General features: G+C 36.9%; 1 protein-coding gene across 4 annotated transcripts in view; it reads left to right on the top strand.

Moving 5' to 3' along the window:
- Positions 1-18080, top strand: part of PDE4D (phosphodiesterase 4D) — a 1542529-nt gene that overhangs the window by 864387 nt on the left and 660062 nt on the right. The gene's annotated exons all lie outside the window — the stretch shown is intronic.

Raw genomic sequence — 18080 nt, 5'->3', positions numbered from 1 at the left:
TTTCCTCCATTAAACTTTTTTTTTTTTTTTTTTTTTTTTTGAGGTTAGATGCCTAAATTACTTCAAGGATTCTTCTTGTGGAAGCATTTTTGAGAATTTTCTTGTCTTTCTGCACCTCTGATTTGATAACTTGACCAGCAGACTTCACAAGAAGCTTGCTGTCAGTGTTAGTCCAAACGCAGCCTATCAGTTAGTGTGTTTAGTCATTAATATTGAAGAGTGTTTGCATAACCTTTAAATTAATAATTAGTCATCCTCTTCATTCTTTAATGACTACAGAAGCTCACATTCGTAGTATTTTGGTAACTAAGGTATCCATAGGCTCAAACACTCTTCAAAATTATTGTGTAATGAAAATGTTAACCATATTGAAGAGTGTGACTTGGAAAAAGGCCTTGTTTTTCAATCTCATATTTTGAAGAACTATTGAGATGTCACTGAAGAGTATTTTTAGAATTTTTGAAATGCTCACACATGAGCACTTGGGGAATTGTTCAGTGAATATATCTTCTGAGCACTTTGTTCCTTGAAATTATCAAATCCTTCTTGGAATTTGTTTTTCTCTCTCTCGTGATGTGTGGGTGGGACTGGGACATTACCAACACAATTAGAACTTCATTTCTTTTTCTTCTTAGTGAAATTTATTTTCTAAAAGGTTTGTGTGTTTTACTCTATTAGAAGTTCTGGAATCATCCAAGAGTCTAAGTATATGTAGCAGAGCTCTTATGGAAACTCTAGATATACACATAATCACACAGATAATTTGTATTTAATTTTAGAGTTACATGTACCACTGGAATCACATTCATATTTCTATTACAGTGTAGTGATTCTGGGTTAAGAATCACTGATTTAGTTCTACCTCATTTTACATATACCTTTTCCTGCAAAGATATATAAAAATAAAATCATATGAATAAGTTATGTGTTTAATAGTTCCATTCAGTCATCTCATAAGACAAAATTACTTTCTAAGTTAATTTTAATTCAGATCTTTATAGAATATTGAGGCTTTAAATGTGAACACATATATATAATTTTATGATACAACCTTTTCTTCTGAATACTTAAAAGTGTTTTCACAATTCGAAGTATCAAAAACTTTGTTCTCTGTAAACCTTCAGCTTCCAACCTTCTTCAGTCTTATCTGCAGTTATCTCCTGCACATGTAAATGATGTGGTAGAAGATACGGTTCAAGATGAATTTTAGTTATTTAAAGTGTGTCATAACCTGAACATTTTACAGATATATTTAAACAGGTAGAGGTATATTTAAAATCAGTATTTTAATTAAAAAAAAAAAAAACTTTGAAAAATCCCTAATTTCAAAAATATATTTAAAATGTATATATATTAATAATATACAGAGAAAGATAGGAAATATTACCATGAATTATACAGACCTCAGTGTATCTAAATTTACAGTTTTAAAATAATAATCTTATCCTTATTATCTGAAGATTTCATTGATGATATGTTTCATTTTTATATCTGGCTTTAGTTTACCAATATTAACATATAAATTATTAAACAACAATTGTACACCAGCTTTGTGGTTTCTCCTTTGTAATGTGTGATTTGTGTAATTTGATGAACTTGATTTCAACTTGAAGGCTTTGAATATGCCAGATTATATGCATTTTAGTAAAGATTATGGAGCTGAACAAGTATGACAGACTTGTTAAATATGTTGTCTACAAATTTTTTTTTTTTTTTTTTGAGATAGAGTCTCTCTCTGTCACCCAGGCTGGAATGCAGTGGCATGATCTCGGCTCACTGCAACCTCCACCTCCCGGGTTCAAGCGATTCTCCTGCCTCAGCCTCTCGAGTAGCTGGGACTACAGGCTCATGCCACCACGCTCAGCTAATTTTTTTGTAGTTTTAGTAGAGACAGGGTTTCATCGTGTTAGCCAGGATGGTCTCGATCTCCTGACCCCATGATCCGCCCGCCTTGGCCTCCCAAAGTGCTGGAATTACAGGTGTGAGCTACCACACCCGGCCTATTGTCTACAAATTTTATCACTTTTGGTAAGAAATGCACAAAGCCTATCATGATGTCATTGCTAGTTTATATGTTTGTGAATTTTAAGCCAAACAAGTGTTCAAAATGTTTGCCACAAATCGAGGACCTAAAACCCAGTTTTATATATAAAGATATTTAAAAACATATTTCTGGAGAACTATGCATATACAACCAACACTTACAAGGCAAATTAAATTAAAAATGTTGTATAAGGAATATAATATTTTAAATTTTTAGTGTAATCAAGAAAAAGATACAGTATTTTATCAATTGATTAATTTATTGGTCATAGGATTTGGCCTATTTATATTTCTGAGTATCCAACAGAATCAGTCCCTTAAAATGCTGAATATCACAATTTGCAGTTCGGCTAATAGATTTATATCCGTTTTATTACTTAGTCATAATATAAAGGAAGTTACCTCTTCATATCCCAGGGAAACTGCGGTAGTTGACAAGGAGTGGGTCCAGGCTTTATACCAACTGATGTGTCATACAACTTGAAGAGTCCCTTTTAAGAGAAATGGATATTTCTTTTAAGAGAAATTGGAATATGTGTTGAATGTGGAGATTGAATATTTATTTAGGATATAAACATAAATCACACCAGATTATAAAATTAATAAAGCTGACAAATTCTGCAAGGATAGCAAAATTTATAAAATTACCTTCATTTTTAGAAAATTAATTGCTTGATACATTTCTATGATTTTTTTGGCTCTGTAGTTTTGGCTGTTTATTCTCTGATTGCCTCTTCATTTTACATGATTCTATTATGTTTTCTATGTTGAGAATAACAAGATAATGCAGTCTTTTCTCTAGTATGATTGATTGTAATCTGTCATTTTTTTACCAATAGTTTAGAAAAGTTACATCAAGTTTCTCAATTTTTTGGGGTGATTTCATATACATTCTTAGGACTGTGACCAAACTTGGGAAATATCTCTATCAAATGTCTTTCATTTGTGAACTGTAAGATTTGGAAGAATTTTCAAAGAGCAGTTCCTGGCTTTGTATGTTTTGAACATTGTGTCTCCTTCACTCCACACAGACTTGTGGTGCCTGAAGCTCTGGGCACATTGATTTTGGAGTGATCTCTGGGCTTGCACTTTCATGTTACCAGCACCGTGGTAATCAGGCGTGTTCGTGGAAGCTACACCCAGACAGCCAGCAAGAACCTAAGGAAACAGGGAAGAGACTGAGAACCACAAGAATATAATCACACCAAACTGAAACTAAATGTATCTTTAACTCAGTTTCTAATTAGCCAGATCCCAAAATGGCCCATAGTCACCCCAGTGCTACCTAACCCAAGGGAACAGTGTGATAAAGGCAAAATCAGTATGTAGACATTGATCTTAAACTTCTGCAGTTAAAATGTCTCACTCATGCAAAATTCCAAAAGTAAAGGAGCATGCCAACCCACCCCTCGAGCCTTTTCCAGTGCCTTAGCAAGGAGCTCATGCAAGTGAGGGGCCCTGAAGCTTCACCCTTCCTAGCCTCACAGTAAATCTACCTCTGTGGTAGACAGAAACATTTCTAGACCACAGGAAATCTGTTTGCCTAAGGAAACACAGAAGTTGTCCTTACAGTTAAACAGAAATAGTTCTATTTTTTTTCCTAGAGTTCAGCACCATTTCTCAAGGGATATTTCTTAGAAGTTCATTTTATGAAGTCTCCTCCACAAGTTCTTTTTGATAGCCAATAATTCAAACATCACGCTACTTTAAATCACTCCAGTCATTGAATAGCATCATCTTTTCAGGGGGCAAATAGGTGGGCTCCAGTAGGCTTTAAATGTTCATTTGTTTTCCAATTTTTTGACTTGCATAGGAAGAAGTAATCCCTTTCATGTGAAATATTCCCTTTGATTAATTTTAAAGAACAAAATGGCATTGTCTGATAATGGGATGAAAACTCAATTCACTGAACAGAATGTGCTATTTGTAATCTGGATTATCCTTTAGGTTTTTTGACATAGTCCTTGAGAAGCTGAGAATGTCATTTTATTGATTAAAATACACATACAGATACACACGTGTTTACATAAGAAATAAAAATGTTGTAAGCTCAAATAGGCAGGATATTTCACCTGAAAGCCTGAAATAAATGTGATGAGAACCTATGAACTAAGTTCCAGTGTAAACAAGTGGGTTAAATTCTCATTATAGAAACTTCCAGTGAGCAATGCAGCATGACTATGGGACCATAATTCAGGAACAATCTGCAGAGCAAAATATAGAGGCACTAATTTTGTTATATTTGCAGCCCACATACTGTAATACCAGATTTGCTCCTGTTGTTCTGGCCAAAGATGAGTCAGGTACCTCTGATATAACCATTCCTAAAAGACAACAATGGATTCAGAATGTGAGACTGAGAGAAATCCTAGAAGTCTGACCTTCAGATCAGTTTAACTGTAGATCAATAATCCATTACTTAGACCAATACAGTACCAAAAAATCTCTTCAGCTGGCTGCCAAGGTACTATTTTATCTTAAATAAGCTGGTTAAGAGCAGTCAATATAGATAAATTTTTCCCACTGACAATTTGCTGATTCAGAGAACATGCAACATCCAACCACGAAATAGATAAAGCTCAGGCCTGCCCTATAGAATATGGTCACCTGGCTTTCCTGTTCTCCTACAAATGTCCTACTGGAAGAATAGCCCTTAAGCCCTTAATGTTCATCTAAACCAAGGCTTGTTCTAAATTCTCTAGACTCTATCTCATGCATTATTACATCTCTCTTGGCATACTTCTCTTCTTGAAGTGCATAACATTTATATACCTTCTACAAATGTTGAGTATCATTGATATTGAGGGAGGGGGCAGACTCAGGTCTATGGCCTTATGTATTATTAGTGAATTCCAATTTCTTAGAGTAATAGGCCAATGATTAAAGTCACATGTTAGGAAAACTTTAATCCACTAGAGAAAACTTCCAATATTTTTCAAAGTAATTTACTACATTTGGATGCAAATTATATAGGTGTTTTTGGTGGCATCCATACTTGCTTTCTTGTCAACCTGAAGAGATGTAAATGTAAATCGATGCTAATTGTACTGTGCTTGCACAAAGAGCTAATTTGAGTAATATCTTATCCCATCAGTTCATTTCACCATACTTTTTTTCTTTACAAAATTGTTTTTAAAACTCCACTGGAAAAAAAATATAAACTACATGTGAATTACACAATTTAGTAAATTTTGATATAGGTATACACATCTGTGAGAAAATTACCAAAACTGAGATAGTATACAAATATATATCACCCCCAAAAGTTTCCTCTTGTGTCTTTGTCATTCCTTCCTCCAGCTTTTTCCCAGAAATCTCACCTTCCTCAGGCTGATCAACACTCAGCTGAAGACTGAAGAGGGGGCCTGTGCAGATGTCCCTGAGTTCCCTCTCTGGGCCACTGTCTCCTCTCTGTTCAGCAAATTCTAGTTACCTTAACCTCCCTGAATTCCCAGCTCCATCTCCTCAACTTAGGGAGACTTTGGGGTCAGGCAGTGATCTCTCCTCCTTATGTTGGGACCTGGAAACTCTCCAACATGTACACTGGGGCAACCATAGGTGTCATCTCATTGCATTCATTTTCTCTAATCGCCATGTTAAGCTAACTGTTGCCTAAGGTCTGAAAACTGTTGTTTCATTCATTTTGTCCAGTTTTGCCATTCTTTCATGAGCAAGCATAAACCTGGCTCCTTTGGGCAAGAAGCAGAAGTCCCCCTAGTGACTGTATTTACTTTATTGTTATTGTCAGCATTGGGAAAAAAAAATTGTAGAGATTGACTATTTTATACTATTTAAGTAATTTTTTTGTTATATTGATTTTACCTAAACAGGAGTTTATTAGAAGTATTTTGTTATACAGCTTATAACAAATAATTGTACAAAAATCTAAAAAATCAGATGAACAAATTTTTTACAAGACTTCTTGTAGTTATAGAATGACTCTAACACCTTGTAGTATATTTTTTAGGATTTTGTTCTTAGTGCATGTATTAGTCTGTTTTCATGCTGCTGATAAAGACATACCTGAGACTGGGAAGAAAAAGAGGTTTAATTGGATTTACAGTTCCACATGGCTGGGGAGGCCTCAGAATCATGGTGGGAGGTGAAAGGCACTTCTTACATGGTGGCGGCAAGAGAAAATGAGGAAGATGCAAAAGTGGAAAGCCCTGATACAACCATCCGATCTTGTGAGACTTATTCACCACCATGAGTATAGTATAGGGGAAACTGCCCCCATGATTCAAATTATCTCCCACCGGGTGTCCCCCACAACACATGGAAATTATGGGAGTATAATTCAAGATGAGATTTGAGTGGGGACACAGAGTCAAACCGTATCAGTGCATATGTTTAGAGGGACATAGAAAACTATATTAGTTTAACAAGAATATGTACATATTGTTATTAAATGAAAACATTTGAAATTATAAAAGTAGTAAATATTTTTTAGTAAAATTAAATATATATATATAGTAAAATGTGATAGCTGTTTTACTTCCATTCCCAGAGAAAACTTTACTTAAATTTTATATAGTTTTTTTCCAGAGTTCTTCCTATACCTGAAAAACACACTGGATTATTTTTGTATACAAAAGAAAAGAAATCATTCTATATGTATCTCCTTTTCTTCCACTCTTTTTCTCTGCACTTAATTCATACAGATAAACTTTACCATTTAAATGGCCTCTGGTGATTCCTTTATAAGAATGAACCATTAGATAGTTAACCAGTTTACTAATGACAGACATTTATATTGCTCTCAAGTTGTTGCCACTGTTCATTTATTTATTTCTTTAGTATTAATTTCTAGATAAGTTGCTACATCAAAAATAATGTACATTTAATATTGCAATAGTTACAAGGAAACCTGTACTTTTTCAGCAATATATTAGTGTCTACTTTCAAAAAGCTTTAAACTCTTAGCATCATATTGTCTTCTAACATTTAAACTCTTAGCATCATATTGTCTTCTAAATCTTTGCCAAAAATTAATGTAAATGAATATGCTATTTTAATTGTCATTTATTTATTTGATTATTAGTAAGATTTAGATTTAAATTTCAGTCTTTTTATTAGCCATTTTAGGGGGATGAGCATTCTCTGCCTATGGACTTGCCTGGTTTTGTATTGATGTGTTCATTATTTTCTTATTTCCTCATTGGTAACATCATTTTAAAGTGCTTTTATTTCTGGACAATGTTTTTACATTTTTAAAGACTCCTGTTGTGATTTTTATTAAAACAAAGTTAGATTTATAGAAAAGCTGGAAAGAATTTGAAGTTTTAACAATATTCACTCTCCCTTTCCAGAATATGTGGCAGAGAAGGGAAAAGGAGGGATTCTGAAGGAACACACGGGAAGTCGGCAGTGTGGGAGTGATGGATATGTTCATTCCCTTGATTGTGGTGATGGTCTCACTGGTGTATACATTTGCAGTAATTGTCAAGTTGTACACTTTAAAATATATGCAGTTTATTTTATCTCAGTTACATCTCATTGAAACTTTTTTTTTAAGTGGCACCAAACATACATTAAATAGCTTTCAGCTGAAAGTAAAAACTGAGTTTGGTCAGGATATTTTTGTGCTATTTTGGTTATATTTCTTCTGTCGCAGTTATAATGGCATTCTAAAATAAATTAGGAAGCCAAAGAAAGTCACTTTAACCTTCAAGAGTAAGGAAACTGAACCCATAAAAAAAGTGCTTTCAGGTCAGACTCAGCCTAAAAAACCTGAAAAATAAATGTGACTTCTGAGTAGCAGTATATGGGAAAAATTTTCTATAAATCTCTGAGAATGAAGTTGACTGGAGACTACACAAGAGACAAATAAAGAGAGATAGAATTGCCTTAAATCTGAACCATGCAGTTACAGAATGATAATGGCATTATAATAAATTTTTAGAGAACACAGTTGATAAACAGACACACTCAAAAATGGTTTTTTGTTTGTTGTTGTTGTTGTTGTTTGTTTTTTGTGCAAGAGGTGACAATTGAATGAGGTTCCAAAAAGTAGTGTGGGCTTGAATCGCACACATATTATCAGGCAGAATTTGTGTAGTAGAGAAAGGTGACTGAAGAATGTAGTGGAAGGACATGCTACTGGAAGAAGCTGCCAAGTGACATACACAAGGCTGTGAGTCAGCCAGCGTTGAGGCTTTGTCCAATGGGACAGCAGGCTGTGTCTCCACAGCGGAGACTGCCTGAGAGTCCGGTGCTCTGGCTCAGCCATTGTAGCACACAGGCACTTGTATAAGTTTCCATGAAATGACTTGAAACCTACTTTGCCATAAGAATGAGATAAATTTTGAATTCAAAACTTAAAGTATCTTGATTAGAATAAGGAGGAGGAAGAGAAAGAAAAGGCAATAAAAAGTTATTTATTGATTGATTGATTTAATGCAGCTAGCTGAAGGGTGAGGGGAAGAACTCTGGCTCCAGAGTCTGAAAGCCAGGGCTCAAGTTTCAATTTGGGCATTTCCCAGCTATGAACAACAGAAAAAAATTGTTTAGCTTTTCGGAACCTCAGTTTCCTTAGATCTGTAAATTAGCAATAAAAACTAATGTGCCTTCCAAGGTTATGGTAAAAATCAAATGTCTTATGCCTGTGTAAATCTTTTTCAAAAAACAATAGACACTGCAAATATTGGGCATTCTTATGATGATGTTTATTCTTCACTGGGAGCATTGATAGATTGATTGTTACTTTTCAATAACTTTTTCCATATTCGCTCTAGTTTTAAATTTGCAGATTTTAATTCAGTATTGTTTATAATAAGACCAAAGCTCTTATTTAAGGTTGGGGCATTAATGTTAAAAAAAAAAAGAACTGTTACATCAAATGTACATCAAATGCAGTGACTGGACAACAACCAAAGAAACTTCCTGTGTAGTCCCCGTCCCACCACACACACACACACACACACACACACACGCACACACACACACAGACACACACTATACACACTGTATTTAAAATTGGCAGGGGTGATATTATGTAAAACCAAATTGATTTGTGTTTGTCAGGAATGTGTGGGTCTGTGTCCTGGAATGCTATATATTTCCAATGTGCACTGCCCATTGACCATTTCTACCAGGATGCCTTGAAGGCACCTCAGACTCAGCAAGTTCAATTGGAAACTCATTATGTGCTCCCCAGTTGTTCACGCTAGAAGCCTTCAGGCCACCCGTGACTTTTCTCTCTCCTTGAGTCTCTCCTTAGCTTCCCATGGATCAGTCCCTGTACCATGTTGATTCTGCCTTCTGAGTATCTTTTCTGCTCTCCCTCATCTGCACTTCTGTTACCACTGCCTGAGTTTTGGTTATGGGCTTCTCGGTCTTTAGTCTTTTCTCTCCCCCAACCCAGCCATCGCCACCAGCAAGAACTATCTTTCTAAAGCACCAATTATCTTTCCAAAACAGAAGATTTTCTCTTCTTTGTAGGAATTTAACTTTAGGGCATAGTCAGATAAATTAGCCAAAATATATGTGAAGAAGCTGTTCATCACAATATTGTTTACTATAGTAAAAAAAGGAAAAAACCCTTAATATCTCAAAAATGGATCAGTAATATCGAGACTATACACAATAGTCATTACATTGGTATTATAGATGTATAATAATTTGGAAATGATATTATAAAAATTAAATTATTAAATAATGTGCATAGAAAAATTTGTGGAAAGTGTTTTATGCTATAAAAATATTTCTAGGTAATGGAATTTAGTAAGAATTTTTCTCTTCCTACTTCCCACAAAACAAAAGCAAAATAAAACTAAAATAGAACAAAAATTCTGCTATGTAGCCCTTTACAAAAGATAGTGCTTCTGGCAAGAAACTGTGACTGACCAAAATCCTACAATTCTGTACCTGTGAAACGCCATATAACAAATTTACTCATATCCTAAAAGTTATGAGAACTGGGGGCTTCAGGACATCTCATACCTGCCTCATTTTTTCAAGAAAATTTGTTGTAGAATCTTTTATATAAAACACTGTACACTGTCCGTAATCCACTATGTCCTGTTCCCTCTATTTACAAATGTGCTTTGTCCTTACACATTTTTCTTTAAAAAAAAAAACAAAAAACTGTGTTCACACATATCTTTGTAGGCTAAAGAAAAGTGATACTATAAGGATTGGGAGGTAGAGGGTGGGGGCACTGAGGAAGCCCTGCTGCCCTCAGGTTAAGCTCTGTATCTCTCTCATTTAAGGTCCCTGATAGGAGTTACTTGTTCTCAAACATGTTCGTTGGCTCTTTACTGTCTTTTAAGTAGCATTTATGATGAATTCCCTTTTTTTTAATGGTGGTATTACAGTATCTGATGTTAGGCATAGACCTGCTCTGTCAGCAAGTCACCTTTTCTTTCTCCCTTTTTTTGATAGACTTGAGAGACCAAGGCAGCACACACATACTCCTCCAACTAGCTTTGCAATTTGCATACATTTCGATTCTGGTGGGCTATTCATCATTTTTATAGAAATGCTTTTATGAAATTCTATCTCATGGAGTGGGTTAGGAGTTTCTTTGTTTTTTGCTTTGTGATAACCCATTGCCTCAGTAAATATCTTAATTATTCCCAGAAAAAAATAAACCCAACTGATTAGACCTAATCCCTTCTCAATTCACTTTACTTTCTTTGTCATTTCCTATCCATCGTCTCTCTACACTCAGATCTCTTTTTTTAAATTATGAAATATATTTGGCATGAGTAACAACATTAAGTAATATGAATCATTTTATTTGGTTAAATGTCTACCTGCAAAGATTAGTGGAGAATTTGGAAAATATAACTAAATAATACTGGAACTTTTGATATTTCCCTAGCTACTTGCCATATTCAAAAGATGTGTCTTTGAAGTGAAGAGCAGAATAGTACCTTATTATAGTCTATATTAAATTATATTTATGGCTTTCAACAGAAGTATTGAAAACCAGATTCAATTGCTGCACCCATCAACTCATCATCTACATTAGGTATTTCTCCGAATGTTATCCCTTCCCTTGCCCCCAACCCCCCGATGGGCCCCAGTGTGTGATGTTCCCCTCCCTGTGCCCATATGTTCTCATTGTTCAACTCCCACTTATCAGTGAGAACATGCAGTGTTTGGTTTTCGGTTCCTGTGTTAGTTTGCTAAGAATGATGGTTTCAAGCTTCATCCAAGTCCCTGCAAAGGACATGAACTGATTTTTTTTTCATGTCTGCAAAATATTCCATGGTGTATATGTGGCACATTTTCTTTATCCAGTCTATCATCGATGGGTATTTTTGTTGGTTCCATGTCTTTGCTATTGTGAATAGTGCTGCAATAAACATACATGTTCATGTGTCTCTATAGTAGAATGATTTATAATCCTTTGGAATTATATATCCAGTAATGGGATTGCTGGGTCAAATGGTATTTCTACTTCTAGATCCTTGAGAAATCGCCACACTGTCTTCCACAATGGTTGAACTAATTTACACTCCCACCAACAGTGTAAAAGCATTCCTATTTCTCCACATCCTCTCCAGCATCTATTGTTTCCTGACTTTTTAATGATCGTCATTCTAACTGGTGTGAGATGGTATCTCATTGTAGTTTTGATTTGCGTTTCTCTAATGACCAGTGATGATGAGCTTTTTTCATACGCTTGTTGGCTGCATAAATGTCTTCTTTTGAGAATTGTCTGTCCATATCCTTCGTCTGCTTTTTGATGGGGTTGTTTGTTTCTTGTAAATTTGTTTAAGTTCCTTGTAGATTCTGGATATTAGCCCTTTGTCAGATGGAGACTGCAAAACTTTTCTCTCATTCTGTAGCCTGCTCACTCTGATGATAGTTGCTTTTGCTGTGCAGAAGCTCTTAATTTAGTTAGATCCCATTTGTCAATTTTGGCTTTTGTTGCCATTGCTTTTGGTGTTTTAGTCATGAACTCTTTGCCCATGCTTATGTCCTGAATGGTATTGCCTAGGTTTTCCTCTAGGGTTTTTATGGTTTTAGGTCTTACGTTTAAGTCTTTAATCCATCTTGAGTTAATTTTTGTATAAGGTGTAAGGAAGGAGTCCAGTTTCAGTTTTCGGCATATGGCTAGCCAGTTTTCCCAACAGCATTTATTAAATAGGGAATCCATTCCCCATTGCTTGTTTTTGTCAGGTTTGTCAAAGGTCAGATGGTTGTAGATGTGTGGTGTTGTTTCTGAGGCCTCTGTTCTGTTCCATTGGTCTGTATACCTGTTTTGGTACCAGTAGCATGCTGTTGTGGTTACTGTAGCCTTATAGTATAGTTTGAAGTCAGGTAGCTTGATGCTTCCAGCTTTGTTTTTTGTTTGTTTGTTTGTTTTTTCTTTTGCTTAGGATTGTCTTGGCAATACAGGCTCTCTTTTGGTTCCACATGAAATTTAAAGTAGTTTTTTCTAATTCTGTGAAGAAAGTCAATGGTAGCTTGATGGGAATAGCGTTGAATCTATAAATTACTTTGGACAGTGTGGCCACTTTCACTATATTAATTCTTCCTATCCATGAGCATGGAATGTTTTTCCATTCGTTTGTGTCTTCTCTTGTTTCCTTGGGCAGTGGTTTGTAGTTCAACTTGAAGAGGTCCTTCACATCCCTTGTAAGTTGGATTCCTAGGTATTTTCTTCTCTTTGTAGCAATTGTGAATGGGAGTTTGCTCATGATTTGGCTCTCTGTTTGTCTATCATTTGTGTATAGGAATGATTGTGATTTTTGCACATTGAGTTTGTATCCTGAGACTTTGCTGAAGTTGCTTATCAGCTTAAGGAGTTTTTGGGCTGAGACGATGGGGTTTTCTAAATATACAGTCATGTCATCTGCAAAGAAAGATAATTTGACATCCTCTCTTCCTATTTGAATATATTTTATTTCTTTCTCTTGCCTGATTGCCCTGGCCAGAACTTCCAATACTATGTTGAACAGGAGTGGTGAAAGAGGGCATCCTTGTCTTGTGCCAGTTTTCAAAGGGAATGCTTCTAGCTTTTGCCCATTCAGTATGTTATTGGCTGTGGGTTTGTCATAAATAGCTCTTATTATTTCAAGACATGTTACATCAACACCTATTGAGGGTTTTTAGCATGAAGGAGTGTTGAATTTTATCGAAGGCCTTTTCTGCATCTATTGAGTTGGTCATGTGGTTTTTGTCATTGGTTTCATTTATGTGATGGGTTATGTTTATTGATTTGCGTATGTTGAACCAGCCTTGCATCCCAGGGATGAAGCCAACTTGATCGTGGTGGATAAGCTTTTTAATGCGTTGCTGGATTCGGTTTGCCAGTATTTTATTGAGGATTTTCACATCGATGTTCATCAAGGATATTTGGCCTGAGATTTTCTTTTTTTGTTGTGTCTCTGCCAGGTTTTGGTATCAGGATGATGCTGGCCTCATAAAATGAGTTAGGGAGGAGTCCCTCTTTTTCTATTGATTGGAATAGTTTCAGAAGGAATGGTTCCAGCTCCTCTTTGTACTTTTTGTAGAATTTGGCTGTGCGTTCATCTGGTCCTGGGCTTTTTTTTGGTTGTTATTAATTACTGCCTCAATTTCAGAATTTGTTATTGGTCTATTCAGGGATTCCACTTCTTTCTGGTTTAGTCTTAGGAGGGTGTATGTGTCCAGGAATTTATCCATTTCTTCTAGATTTTCTAGTTTATTTGTGTAGAGCTGTTTATAGTATTCTCTGATGGTAGTTTGTATTTCTGTGGTATCAATGGTGATAGCTCCTTTATCATTTTTTATTTATTGTGTCTATTTGATTCTTCTCTCTTTTCTTCTTCATTGGTCTGGCTAGTGGTCTGTTTTGTTAATCATTTCAAAAAACCAGCTCCTGGATTCACTGATTTTTTCAAAGGGTTTTTTGTGTCTCTGTCTCCTTCAATTCTGCTCTGATCTTAGTTATTTCTTGCCTTCTGCTGGCTTTTGAATGTGTTTGCTCTTGCTTCTCTAGTTCTTTTAATTGTGATGTTAGGGTGTCAATTTTAGATCTTTCCTTCTTTCTCTTGTGGGCATTTAGTGCTATAAATTTCCCTCTAAACACTGCTTTAGCTGTGTCCCAGAGATTCTGGGACATTGTGTCTTTGTTCTTATAGTTTCAAAGAACTTATTTATTTCTGCCTTTGTTTCGTTATTCACCCAGTAGTCATTCAGGAGCAGGTTTTTGATTTTCCATGTAGTTGTGCTGTTTTGAGTTAGTTCTTAATCCTGAGTTCTAATTTGATTGCACTGTGGTCTGAGAGACCGTTTGTTATGATTTCTGGTTTTTTGCATTGCTGAGGAGTGTTTTATTTCCAATTATGTGGTCAATTTTAGAATAAGTGCAATGTGGTGCTGAGAAGAATGTATATTCTGTTGATATGTGGTGGAGAGTTCTGTAGATGTCTATTAGGTCCACTTGGTCCAGAGCTTAGTTCAAGTCTCGAATATTCTTGTTAATTTTCTGTCTCGTTCATCTGTCTAATATTGACAGTGGGGTGTTAAAGTCTCCCACTAGTATTGTGTGGAAGTCTAAGTCTCTTTGTAGGTCTCTAGGAACTTGCATTATGAATCTGGGTGCTCTTGTATTGGGTGCATATATATTTCAGGTAGTTAGCTCTTCTTGTTGCATTGAACCCTTTACCATTATGTAATGCCCTTCTTTGTCTTTTTTTTATCTTTTTTGGTTTAAAGTCTGTTTTATCAGAGACTAGGATTGCAACACCTTTTTTTTCTTTCCGTTTGTTTGGTAAATCTTCCTCCATCCGTTTATTTTTGAGCCTATGTGTGTCTTTGCATGTGAGATGAGTCTACTGAATACAGCACATTGATGGGTCTTGACTCCATCTAATTTGCCAGCCTGTGCCATTTAATTGGGGCATTTAGCTCATTTACATTTAAGGTTAATATTGTTATGTATGAATTTGATCCTGTCATTATGATGCTAGCTGTTTATTTTGCCCATTAGTTGATGCAGTTTCTTCATAGTGTCAGTGGTCTTTACAATTTGATATGTTTTTTGCAGTGGCTGGTATTGGCTTTTCTTTTCCATATTTAGTGCTTCCTTCAGGAGCTCTTGTAAGACAGGCCTGGTGGTGACAAAATCCCTCAGGATTTGCTTGTTTGTAAAGGATTTTGTTTCTTCTTCACTTATGAAGCTTAGTTTGGCTGGATATGAAATTCTGGGTTGAAAATTCTTCTCTTTAAGAATGTTGAATATTGGCCCCCACTCTCTTCTGGCTTGTAGGGTTTCTGCTGAGAGATCCACTGTTAGTCTGATGGGCTTCCCTTTGTGGGTAACCTGACCTTTCTCTCTGGCTGCCCTTCACATGTTTTCCTTCATTTCAACCTTGGTGAATCTCACGATTATGTGTCTTGGGGTTGCTCTTCTCAAGGAGTATCTTTGTGATGTTCTCTGTATTTTCTGAATTTGAATGTTGGCCTGTCTTGCTAGGTTGGGGAAGTTCTCCTGGAAAATATCCTGAAAAGTGTTTTCCAACTTGGTTTCATTCTTCCCATCTCTTTCAGGTACACTAATCACATGTAGGTTTGGCTTTTTACATAGTCCCATATTTCTTGGAAGCTTTTTTCATTCCTTTTCATTCTTTTTAATCTAATCTTGTCTTCATGCTTTATTTCATTAAGGTGATCTTCAATCTCTGATATCCTTTCTTCCACTTGATCAGTTTGGCTATTGATACTATGGTAAGCTTCATGATGTTCTTGTGCTGTGTTTTTTCAACTCCATCAGGTTATTTATGTTCTTCTCTAAACTGGTTATTCTAGTTAGCTATTCCACTAACCTTTTATCAAGGTTCTTAGCTTCCTTGCATTAGGTTAGAACATACTTTTTTAGCTTGGAGGAGTTTGTTATTACCCACCTTCTGAAGCCTATTTCTGTGAATTGATCTAACTCATTTTCTGTCCAGTTTTGTTCCCTTGCTGGCGAGGAGTTGTGATCCTTTGGAGGAGAAGAGGCATTCTGTTTTTTTGGAATTCCCATCCTTTTTGCACTGGTTTTTCCTCATCTTCATGGATTTATCTACCTTTGGTCTTTGCTGTTGGTGACCTTTAGATGGAGTTTTTGTGTGGTCATCTTTTTTGTTGATGTTGATGCTATTGCTTTTTGTTTGTTAGTTTTCCTTCTAGCAGTCAGACCCCTCTTCTGCAGGTTTGCTGGAGTTTGCTAGAGGTCCACTCCACACCCTGTTTGCCTGGGTATCACTAGCAGAGGCTGCAGAACAGCAAAAATTGCTCCCTGCTCCTTCCTCTGGAAGCTTCGTCCCAGAGGGGCACCCACCAGATGCCAGCCAGAGCTCTCCTGTATGAAGTGTCTGTCAACCCCTGCTGGGAATATCTCCCCATCGGGAGGCACAGGGGTCAGGGGCCCACTTGAGGAGGGAGTCTGTTCCTTAGCAGAGCTCAAGGGCTGTGCTGGGAGATCTCCTGTTCTCTTCAGAGCTAGCAGGCAGGAACATTTAAGTCTGCTGAAGCTGTGCCCAAAGCCACCCCTCCCCACAGGTGCTCTGTCCCAGGGAGATGGGAGTTTTATCTGTAAGCCCCTGACTGGGGCTGCTACCTTTCTTTCAGAGATACCCTGCTCAGACGGGAAGAATCTAGAGAGGCAGTCTGGCTACAGCAACTTTGTGGAGCTGTGGTGGGCTCTGCCCAGTTTGAACTTCCTGGCAGCTTTGTTTACACTGTGTGGGAAAAACCACCTACTTAAGCCTCAGTAATGGCAGACACCCCTCCCCACACCAAGCTAGAGCATCCCAGGTCAACTTCAGGCTGCTATACTGGCAGCAAGAATTTCAAGCCAGTGGATCTTAGCTTGCTGGGCTCTGTCAGTGTGGGATTCACTAAGAAAGACCCCTTGGCTCCCTGGCTTCAGCCCCCTTCCAGGGGATTGAATGGCTGTCTCACTGGTGTTCCAGGTGCCATTGGGTTATGAAAAAAAACTACTGCAGCTAGCTCAGTGTCTCCCCAAACAGCCACCCAGTTTTGTGCTTGAAACCCAGGGCCCATGTGGTATAGGCACCCAAGAGAATCTCCTGGTCTCTGGGTAGTGAAGACCATGGGAAAAGCATAGTGTCTGGGCTGGGTAGCATCATTCCTCATGGCACAGTCCCTCATGACTTCCCTTGGGTAGAGGAGGGAGTTCCCCAACCCCTTGTGCTTCCCAGGTGAGGTGACGCCCCACCCTGTTTCTGCTTTCCCTCTATGGGCTGCACCCACTGTCTAACCAGTTCCAGTGAGATGAGCTGGGTACCTCAGTTGGAAATGCAGAAATCATCTGCCTTCTGTGTTGTGATCTCACTGGGAGCTGCAGGCCGGAGCTGTTTCTATTTGGCCATCTTTATTCTCTTAGAATTGAAAAATAATGATCTTAAAATTTTTGTCTCCACAAACAAAAGCAAGTAAATTATCTCAGTAATATAGTTTTAAAAATAGTTGCTCTTTTTTAATTGTTGGCAGGGGCATAAGGGATAAGAGAAGAAATAGTTAAGAACACAGGTGGGTTCAAATCTACTCTCTGGCACTTACCAGCTGGGGAACTTTGGGCAATTCACCTAAACCGTTTAAGCACTAGTTGCCTCTTCTGGAAGATGGCAGTTGTAATAATACATAATTGATAGTGTCATTATGAGATAAAATGACATAATGCAAATAAAGTTATTGGCCATGAGCTTGGTACAAAATAAGTACTCAAAAGCTACTTCGAAGTCATTTTTTATTCTAGGAGCCATTCCTTACAGATGGAAAAATTGTGCCTTTTGCTTACATTTTACTTTGCATTTCACAAAATGTCTTCAAGAGTATGACCTCATTTTATCCCTACCACAAACATGAGACATAGAAATTGTTAGCTACATTTTCTAGGGAAAAAAAACTGAGTGCCAGGAATATTAAGTGACTCAGCCAAGGGTCTACACCTCATAATTAGCAGAATCAAGACCAATCAAAGCGCCTCTTGATAAGATCATACCTGAAGCTAACAGACACGTGCAGGCCTCCTACAACATAGGTAGCCATGTTTAGTGTAGGCAGCAGTTGGACTTCTGTATATTCATTTCTGG

Source organism: Pongo abelii, chromosome 4 (genome assembly GCF_028885655.2).
Source record: "Pongo abelii isolate AG06213 chromosome 4, NHGRI_mPonAbe1-v2.0_pri, whole genome shotgun sequence".
NCBI classification, from domain to species: domain Eukaryota; kingdom Metazoa; phylum Chordata; class Mammalia; order Primates; family Hominidae; genus Pongo; species Pongo abelii.
Note: the sequence above shows the minus strand (reverse complement) of the source record. Positions and strands in the feature narration are given on the sequence as shown.